This window comes from Herpailurus yagouaroundi, unplaced genomic scaffold (assembly GCF_014898765.1).
Source record: "Herpailurus yagouaroundi ecotype Mexico unplaced genomic scaffold, PumYag 181, whole genome shotgun sequence".
NCBI classification, from domain to species: domain Eukaryota; kingdom Metazoa; phylum Chordata; class Mammalia; order Carnivora; family Felidae; genus Herpailurus; species Herpailurus yagouaroundi.
The window spans coordinates 16,339,936-16,350,105 of NW_024412412.1; the positions used below are offsets into that span (position 1 = coordinate 16,339,936).

Here is a 10,170-nt window from a genome sequence, read left to right on the forward strand (position 1 = left end):
AGGGAAATTAGAGACTCATTGCTACTTTTCAATATCTTGACTTTCTCTGATAAGGTAGTATAATATATAATAGGTTTTCTGTTTTGAGATCAAGTCTGTATTTACAGTAACTAATACGAAAATAGTGAAGTTTGAGGTTACCAGGACAATGACTAAATGCCAAGTTCTAGACACTGGGCAAAGTACATTGATGGGTCAATAAAACTCTGGGAGCCTGTGAGCAGAGACAGGATGCAGTACGGTACAGGGAGCAGAACTACAGACATAAGATTCAGATGTAGGCGAAGGAGAAAGTGAGGAAGCATCTGGGGAGACATCCTGGCTACATTTTGAAGGATACATGACAGGTGGCTGCCACTTTGGGGAGATTTAAAGAAAAGGCTGTACAGAGGCTTTGCCAAAGTTTGGTATCGTGGAGCACCTGGGTGGCTCAGTCGGTTAAGCGTCCGGCTTTGGCTCAGGTCCTGATCTCAAGGTGCATGAGTTGGAGCCCTGGCGTCGGGCTCTGTGCTGACAGCTCAGAGCCTGGAGCCTGCTCGGGATTCTGCGTCTCCCTCTCTCTGCCCCTTCCCTGCTCGTGCCCTCTCTCTCTCCAAAAAACCAAAACAAAAAAACAACATTAAAAAAAAAGTTTGGCATAGTGCATTTGGGAAATTACAAAGTATTTGATACTGCTAGCAAGTGATCTGGGAAGTGGCAGAAAGTAAGGATACGTAAATAGACAAAAGCTAAGGGGTGGTTTATGAAAGATCGGTATTACATCTCTGTATGTGGTTCTTAAAGTTGTTGAATTAGTAACTGTGTAGATGTGCCGTGCACCAGTGGACTTAGAATGCTAATCTTTTGTAGCATATCGCCTTTAAAGGTTATTAATGTAGGGGAAAATAGCACAGGTATAAAGTTTGTGTGTCACCCCTCCCGTGAGCCAAGGGTCCCCTCGCGCATGGTGCCCCCGCCAAGGCAGAAGGCGCGGCAGCAGGTGCACCTGAGGTATTCCGCAGATTGTTCGTCTCACGGCCATTCGAAGAAAAACGAATACAAAATTGTTTTCTTGTTGCAGGTCTTTTCGCTGTGCTAATTCTAAGCGTTTTTTTCTTTTTGTGCAAAGTTCTAAAAGGAATTAAATTGGAGAGAAGCTCCCTCTACCTTTTATTCTGTTGTAACAGAAACACTTCCTTGGCTGATATTTTTATTTACAGAATTTAGCTCAAAACTAAGTCTGTTCATGTAGCTTTCCTTTGAAAGCTAAACATGAGTGGAGTACAATGCTATCACTTCCATTTTATTCCATACAACGCCTCACATGCAACAAATAGGCATTATTCCTATTCGTTCTCACTATTAAATGTTTGAACGTGATTCCCTAGACTGAGTTTGCTCAGTCTGTGTCTTTGTATCTTCCGGTGACATTTAGAACATAAGTTTTGAAAAATATTATCCCTCTACTTTACAAGTCACTTACTGGAGGGCTTTTGCCATTGCTGTCTCTGTGAAACAGGTGACGTACGCCCATATGTAGCAATAAAAATTATATTATACTTAATTAATAAAGGCGATTCCCATGTCATCCGTATTTTGGGGAAAAAGGAAGCAATAAAAATACATTTCTTAGGAGGAGCTCTCAGATATTCTTTATTTTACATTTCATGGTAGCCTCAGTCTTTGGTAGAGCTTTTTATTCAAAGCTTCCAACAAAATGTTTTGCATGAAATATTTTCAGTAGCATTGTAAACGATCTGATACCTTGGTCGACCAACAATAGAGTTGACTTAGGGAAAGCAGAAATGTTGTTGAAACCGAATTTAATCATTATTTGGTCATTTCCTTCTCAATGCTTTTGATTTGACCGACCCATTTCAATGCACAGAAACAGCTCTGTTCCTCAGAGACTCTCAGTCAAAGAAATACTCACTATGGGGCAACTCGTCCTGCAATCCAAAGTCTGTGCTATTGACAACAAACATCCGCAGCAAACGTTAGTGTTTGCAGGAGGTGTGCAGTGTGTTTGGTTTCGGTCTCTGTCTCTGAAACCTATCCGTTTGGGAGAAAAACTGAGCAATAGAAGAAGTTTACCGGCACATACTGTATAGCCGTGCTTGAACTCAGTGCAGAGCTCTCACTTCCTTTCTTTCCTTGGATGCTGAGCCGGGGGGGGGGGGGGGGGGAGCACAATGGGGGTGTTGTGCTCTGGGCTAGCGTGGCATGCGTGATACTAGGAAAGGAAGTGTGAGCCGCTTCCAGTATCTACACCATTTGCTTTGTAACTACCCTGAAGTAAATCAAACAGCACGCCACGACTCTAAGCTCAAAATAAGCAAGTGCAAAATCCACTTGCTGTTGTGACCTAAATAGGGAACGGAATTCCTTGATTGAAATGTATACGTGGGTGTGCTGTTAAGGGCTGTTAAAGAAATCATTTATGAAGCTTCAGAAATGCTCCATAATTTTCACACTGCTGATTTTCCATGTAGTTCTCTTAATGTATGTCAAAGTACAGTGAATAAAAGGATCCATTGTGTATAAGGGAGAAAGGTTGTTGGTTATGAAGACTGTCCAGAACAACAAGCTGTCATGGTTTGTTACCACACTAAATATCTTAAACTCCGAGGCATATTGTAATTTTTTTTTTTTTTTTTTTTTTTGTCATACAATTTCCGGAGCCCAAGTCACTATAACAACTCTGTGTTTCTGACACTATTTTATGGAAATGTGTGTGTGTGTGTGTGTGTGTGTGTGTGTGTATGAGTGTGTGTGTATGTGCATGCTTCTCTGGGAAATCCAGAAAGCACAATGAGTGTAAATCTTTGAGGTTAAGTTTTGCTCCAAATTATTGTTATGCATTGCTTTAAAAAAAAAAAAAAAAGGCAAAGAAGCTTACCTCTGTCAGTCAAGCGGATACGCAGGGACCTCCTTCCCAGCCTCGGTCTCAGCGTGTAGGCAGATTCTCTGCGAGCCAACAATCTGTTAACAGGAAGCAGGTACACCCGAGAGCGCCCGCCTGCGTTACAGTCCGGTGCCCATCGGAGCACACACCTGCTTCTTCAGACCTGCGGCTCATATGCAGCAGCCGCGCACAGGACCGCCGTTCGCAGATGGTAACGCCCTCCTTTGGGGTCACTAGTTTTCAGGATAAGCAGCTAGAGAGCAGCTGCGATAACATTGCAGGGGAAGCTTGCCTGCCCAAGACAAAACCCTCTTCTGCCGTCTGATAGCAGATATGCAGCATGATCGCTCTGCCTTCCACTTTCTCCAATCAGCTCATGGGAACAGCAGGCAACAGCTTGTCCAAACGGCAGCTCGCGGGCATGCTTGGCCGTAATAACTGCGTGCTAGCCTGCCCATTTCTTCTCTCTTCTCTGAACGGATCTTTCGAAAATGCTTCTTCCAGGGCGAAGCTCAGCAGAATATGCCACACGGTTTTCCATAAGTAAAATGGCTGGCCCTCTCAGCACTGCTGCATACAGCTCATTGGGTTCCACTGGCTTTTCGTAGTCATGGCAACAACCAACAGACAGACTTAGACAGCAGGCATGGCTGATCATGTGCGGCACACCGACACAGCTTGTTAATTTCTTTTCACCAAACTCATCATTTTTCGCGGAGGGTAGCTTCCGGTGTCTTTCTAAATGTTTCACCGATAGCACAAGTGCTCTGAGTTTTCAGCTTTCGTGAGGAACTTTTGCTAGATGAGCCAGTGCTCCATGTGAAATTGAGACAGGGAAGCCCTTCTCAGTAGATGGATTCGGGTCTTTCCAGGTTAATAACATGTAAGTCATTGTAGAGACGCTAATTGGAACCATTGTCAAAACAGATTCTACCTTCACGTCATCGAATGGGCGTAAGGGAGATTGGCAGATGTGGGCAGTTAGACTTTGTGTTTTTGTTTATTTATTTTTATTGTTTAAAAAAATTGTTTTTTTTTTTTTTTATTTTTGAGAGAGAGAGAGAGAGAGACAGACTGTGAGTTGGGGAGGGGTAGAGAGAGAGGGAAACGCAGAACCTGAAGCGGGCTCCAAGCTCTGTGCTTTGAGCACAGAGCTTGACCTGGGGCTCCAACCTACAAACTGCAGGATTATGACCTGAGCCGAAGTCGGCCGCTTAATGGACTGAGCCACCCAGGCACCCCTATACTTTGTGTTTTTAAATGATGAGCTTGTAGCCACGTGATTGAAACAAAGCCCTACGACTCATTATATAGGGCCAACAACAACCGAATCACATAAGGATATTGTATAAGAGGCAGCCTATGGATTTCATGCATCTAGTTATTTGAATATATGTTGATGTATTATACAATTTAAGATAGAATTTTAAAAATTCCCCTTTCCTATTGCAGAAAATGATTATAACTTATTTTTCATTTAACTATTATAACTTATTTAATTTAACCTAATTATAACTTATTTTTAATTTAAAAATACTTTAACAATCCAAACCAAATTAAAAACCTTTTGCTTTACACATTATCTCCAAAGCAGGAATAGATTTACTTTCTCTGTTAGATGGATCACACCCCATCCTTCCTTAAAATGTCACCCCCTTTGGGAATTTCCCATGATTAACGCTGTTAACCGTTTATATTTTCTGCAAAATCCCCACTCTTCTCTTCAATACTGTCATCAGTCTCGGTCTATGTGATGTATTTCTAAGACACCATCCCATTTTTTTCATTTCTAGCAACCCGTTTGAAAGAGCTGCGCTAACACTTTGGATTTGTAAATGTAGATGCTTCATTTGTTAGTAGTCATTGATTTAGTATTTTCCCAGTATTGCATCTCCCTACCCCCAGCGGCACGCTTGCCTTCTGTAGCAATTCACCAACGTTAGTATGCTCAGAACCCCGTGGATGCAGATTTGGTGACCCCATTTCCCTTCCGTCTCCAACCACATTCACGTCTGGTAGGTTTGAGCCACCGCAGGGTTAACAGATCTAGGGGATGGGCCTTTCTGCTTGGTACAGTCCTCGTGACTCCATATTGTTTTAAGCCTGCTCACCTGTTCTCATTTAAGTTACCTTCCCTTCAGTTATTTTCAGCGTGTGGCACCTTGAACTTGCCCCTCCCTTCAACTTCCGCCTCATAATCCGTTCTTCACTCCTCACGTTTCAGTAACCTTGCATTACTCCTATTTCTCGCTTCCCTGTCTAGCAGATGGCCCTGCTACCTCAAAGCTTCTCAACCAGATTTTAGCTGCCCAGTACCTTTGACCTCCATCCAAATCTGCCTTTTCTATATCATCTGTCAGCACCTTGCTCAAATAGACCACCCCGCCAATGACACTCCCAGGCAGAGTACGCAGGGGCCTCCGCCATGCTTCTGCCGTACCTGGGATGTTCCTCTACTGTTGCCATACTTTTTGCGTCCCGTTGACTTGATAGCTATGCCCTTCCATGTCTGACTCTTCTACTGCTCTGTCACGTCCCCAAAAGCCAACCTTGTCCACCCGTGTCTTATTTGCCATCCATGTTTTAATTTTCTTTTTTTAAGTGTTTATTTCTTTATTTTGAGAGAGAGAGAGAGGGAGCAAGCGGGGGAGGGGCTGAGAGAGACAGAGATGGAGACAGGAATCCCAAGCAGGCTCTGCACTGTCAGCGTGGAGCCCGACGCGGGGCTCAGACCCACAAACCATGAGATTGTGACCTGAGCGGTGATCAAGGCTTAACTGACTGAGCCACCCAGGCGCCCCTTAATTATAACTTTAAGATATTTCAGTATCTTAAAACAATTTGGACGAGGACCTAAAACACTGTCTGAACGTGTGCTGAATGACTGGAGAGTGTGAAGTCTGTGTTTCAATCCACCTTTTCAACATCACACCTTTGTCAGTATTATAACTTCAGAAAAATTTAAGTGATTTTGATTAAATGTTGGCATGCTAAAAAAGTTATCACTCCTGAAACCAATATTGCACCATATGTTAACCCCAAAAAATTTAAAGAAAAAGTTATTAAGAAACATCTTAGTTCACTTTGTGTTTTAGGGTGGGTTTTCTTTGCGTTGCAGGTCCGAAAATGTCTTCATTGCACACCTACCTGTGACTGATTCTTTGGCTAGGTGTAAGAATATTTTTAGCCATTTTCCTTGGGAATCTTGAGGGCCTTCTTTTTAAAAAACCTTGTATGTTCTTGCGTCACTATGTCCCCAGATGCCACTCCCCCAAAAGAGAACTGGAAAACACCCAAGCTACTCCGAGTAAGAGACTGGCAGGAACTGAGGCTAATTTCTATGTCCCGTGGTGCCCCTCATGCTCTCTTGAGTAATTGTTATATATCACTCTCGGTGGGGGAGCTCTGTTATTTCTGAGCTCTTTGGCTTCTTCACCTCCCCCAAGCCCTACCCCTCCCAGCTCTGGCCACCACGGCTGTCGTGACCTCCCGGTTCTGCTCTACCTCATGTCTCTGACGTTCATTGTCCCTCCTAACTTGTTCGTTAAAAAAAAAAAAAAAAAATTGCTAAATACAGATTTTCAGGGAACGAATAGGATTTTTCCATCCCATTTTTCTGAGCCAAATGAGATGCTTCATAAATTGCCAGCAGCTTTCTACCTAGAATGCTCTGTGTCAGATTCTAATCTTTGCTCCAATCAGCCATGGTAGGACACTTGGCATTACGCTGCTGTAAAAATTTTTGCCAATGCCATAGGGGCGGAGTAATAGCTTGTTATTGTCTTAATTTGCGTTTCTCTAATTACTAACAGAATTACGTATCTCTTCATGTTAAAAAAAAATTTTTTTTTAACGTTTAATTTTGAGAGACAGAGAGAGGCCGAGCACGAGTGGGGGAGGGGCAGAAAACGAGGGAGACAATAGAATCCAAAGCAGGCTCCGGGCTCTGAGCTGTCAGAACAGAGCCCGACATGGGGCTCGAACCCACGAACTGCAAGATCGTGACCTGAGCCGAAGTCAGACTTTTAACTGACTGAGCCACCCAGTGGCCCCTAAATATCTCTTCGTGTTTGATGCTCTTCTGGGTTACCTCCTCCTATACATTTCCTGTCCATCCCTTTTAGCCTCTTTCCTCCGTTGAGGTTGTTGTCTTCATGTGGAATTTTAAACAAAATGGCCATTAAAAGCATTTTCAAAAGTTTTATATATGTAAGTGTTATAATTAAATTTATGACATAATTAGAACTTGGTAAGATATCCATTGGCATGTCAAGAGAAGCCCGTAATTCCTACTGCTAATTGTTTTGGTTTTTATTCTTTGGAAGTGGGTGAAAATCTCCATGCAGAATGTTTTTTTCAGTATGAAAAATACTGAATACCACAGGCATCATATGAAGAATGATTTTCCCAAACAAAACCTAAGGTCCTACAAATCTCATCGCAAAAAATGTTGGCAGCAGAAGTGCCTGGCAAAATTAATATCGCTCTCATGTTGAAAATAGTACATAGCACGAGTGGAAAAAGAGGGTCGAGGAGCTGGGACAGATGGACGGAGGGCAAGGAGGCCAGTGGAGGGCTGTGTGCGACCCTGGACCAGGGGCTGGGCCAGGAACAGGTGCATCAAGTACATCATTGAGACAACTGGTGAATGTGAATGTGGACTGTATATTTGGTAATAGTGTTGTTTGCGTTTTAGATTTGCATAACTTGGTGATTATGTTGTGGCGTTAAAAGTTCTTCGGAGACGTGTTGAAGTGTCACCTAAGTCATCAGAAAGAATAATAATGTGTAAAAGTATATTTGTAGTGTGTGTGTATGTATGGTATACTTTAGCTCTTGTAATGATGAATACATAGATGGATGGATGGATTTGTTTACTGAGGGCCAGCAAAATACAGGAAAACACCAATACCTGGTGAATCTTGGGTGAAGGGTATTTCTCGTTTATTTTACTATTCTTTCCAGTTCTCTGTAAGTTGAAAATTTTTGTTGTCAAGGTAAAAAGCTCTCAAAAAAGGATTAAAATAAAAACACAAGAGAGTGTTGAGAACACAAACGGATTTAAGGTAAGATTACTTGACGAGGGCCTAACTATCAGAGTTAAAGCTACAAGTTGGTAAGTTAGGGACGAATTAAGGTGGTTATTATCATTATGATTATTAACGTTATTAAGAGACCATTTTGGTAGAAAGTATCGGAAATATTTTGTACTTTATTGAAAGAAGTCTGTTATTTTCCTGTATTTCCTGCTTTACTGTTATTAAGCCACTTATCCCTCGGTTCCCATGTTGAAATCCTTCTTAATCTGGTCCCCTCGCCACTGTAAAACTCAGCGAGATAACTGTTGATCAAAGCAACATGTTCTCCTCCAGCCTCACCTATCCCTCCAGCTTCCACAGCTGGGTGACAGTCCACCAAGGGATCCGGTCCCTGGGGTAACAAAGAAGCTCTTTGTACAACTTAGGGAATAGAATTTGAGAATGGTTTGTTTAATGGGACAGCACAGGCTATTATGAGGCTTAGACTGAATTTCTAATTCCTAGCAACAAATAGAATAGAATATGCTACAGTTTGTTCTCAAATCTTGCATGTTTGGTTACATTAGCAATGAAATGAACAATACACTGTTACGTAGGACCAAGATGGGAAGGGTGACAACTACGTTGGGCAGGATCAGAAAGAGGATTGGAATATCTCAGCAAAGCAAATTGGATTTATTTTTAAGATTCCATCCGCTAAGAATAAAGTATGCTGGGAAGCAGACTGACCCACAGGCTATTAATCAGATGCCTTCATATCCTCTGAGAGAGTCTGACCTTGATAAGAATCCAGAACGACCTTGATAAATCAGAGGTACCAGAAACCGAAACAAACCCAGCAGAGGGAAGGCTTCCTGGAAAACTACTTACTGAATAAATTAAAATGAGAAAATGATTAAAGAAGAACAAAACCCTACCAAAGGGTGAACGGTAAGCCTATAAATGCCAGCCATATAAAACTGGTTTTAAAATCTGAGTATCTATGAACACAAAAAATAACATGTGTGCACCACAAAAGAACATTGCATTAGCAATTACCAAAACTCACTTGGAGTCCTACATTCTCTCCAGGTGAAGAACAGGGACGATGTGGCAGGACGTACAGGAAGAAGATTTGGCCAGGCCTAAACCCGGAGAACTTGGTCTTGACCGGTTAATAATAACAACATTGTTTTAGATATTTCAGGTTTATCAAGCTCCGGGCTTATGGACGTCTCCAATCACGGTAGCTTACAAGAACAACTTTATCTTAAAATGGGCATTAATACGCGTGGCTACCAGGTGGGGAAAAATTGTAGCATTAGCCCATAGCAAAAGAAAAAGCTAGCGAACGATGAACTCTCCATGCCCCTCCCACCGCAGCCCACCCCCAGCCCTGGTGAGCCCAAACACAAATATGTCTTGCTTGCTCCTGCCAAAGAAAATCATACGGGGCTTCTTTTTAGGCCTGCGTTGCCAGAGAGCCTGTGAGCAATATAGAAAAGGCGCACTTGCTCCCACAGAATTTGGTTGTTTATACTTCATAATGATAGGCTTGGAAAGTGACCTGGAAAGAGCAGGCTGCTTGCTTTCACTCCGCTGTGAGGGGCCACACTTTGTTCTCCAAGAGGCACTCTGACCAGGATCAACGGAGTGTATCTCTGGTGACCTTGTCCACTTACCATTGTTTCCTCTGGAAACAGTGACGCCCAGGGGCCTCCGGGCCGCGGTCATGGCCACGATGCCTGGTCGCACAGAAAAGCCTTGGGGCCCTGCCGTCACCGCGTTATTGAATTAGTGACGAGACACATAAGCCTTGGCAAACACAACCTGGCCAGAGCGTTTTGGAACAAATGCTGCCTCTTTCACCTGAGCCGCCGAAACGCATTATGAGGCGCGAGGTGAAGGCTGGGCCGTTTCTGCCAACTCTGAAGAGGCGGCCGCCGAAGCCCGCGGGAGCCACATGCGCAAATCTCACAGAAACGACAGCCAGAGGGGCTCGACCCCCTTTACAAGCACGTGGGGTTAGAATGGTTCGGTTAGAATTTTGACTTACTCGTCAAAATGAACAAATAATGTGATGAGGTCTGAGTAATGCCTGATGTGGTACATGTTTGAGAATCCGATTGCCTGATGTGAGAATTGGTTGAAACGCCCAAATGAGAAATTGCCCGATACGAGAAATGGTTGCAATGGCCAAATGAGAAAAATGCTTGAAAAACAACAACGGGGGGGGGGGGGGGGGGGGGGGGGGGGGGGGGGGGGGGG

General features: G+C 43.3%; 1 protein-coding gene across 42 annotated transcripts in view; it reads right to left on the reverse strand.

Moving 5' to 3' along the window:
- The window catches only part of SORBS2 (sorbin and SH3 domain containing 2), a 351,293-nt gene that overhangs the window by 221,379 nt on the left and 119,744 nt on the right, over positions 1-10,170 (reverse strand). For 8 of the 42 annotated variants that reach the window (XM_040489973.1, XM_040489972.1, XM_040489967.1 and 5 more), the window contains exon 1: positions 2,879-3,564. The exons of 1 other annotated variant lie outside the window; for it this stretch is intronic. The gene's annotated coding sequence lies outside the window, so the exon portion shown is untranslated. Of the gene's footprint in view, positions 1-2,878; positions 3,570-10,170 lie in introns of those variants that run through there. 33 more of the 42 variants (XM_040489978.1, XM_040489977.1, XM_040489953.1 and 30 more) reach the window with 19 other exon arrangements.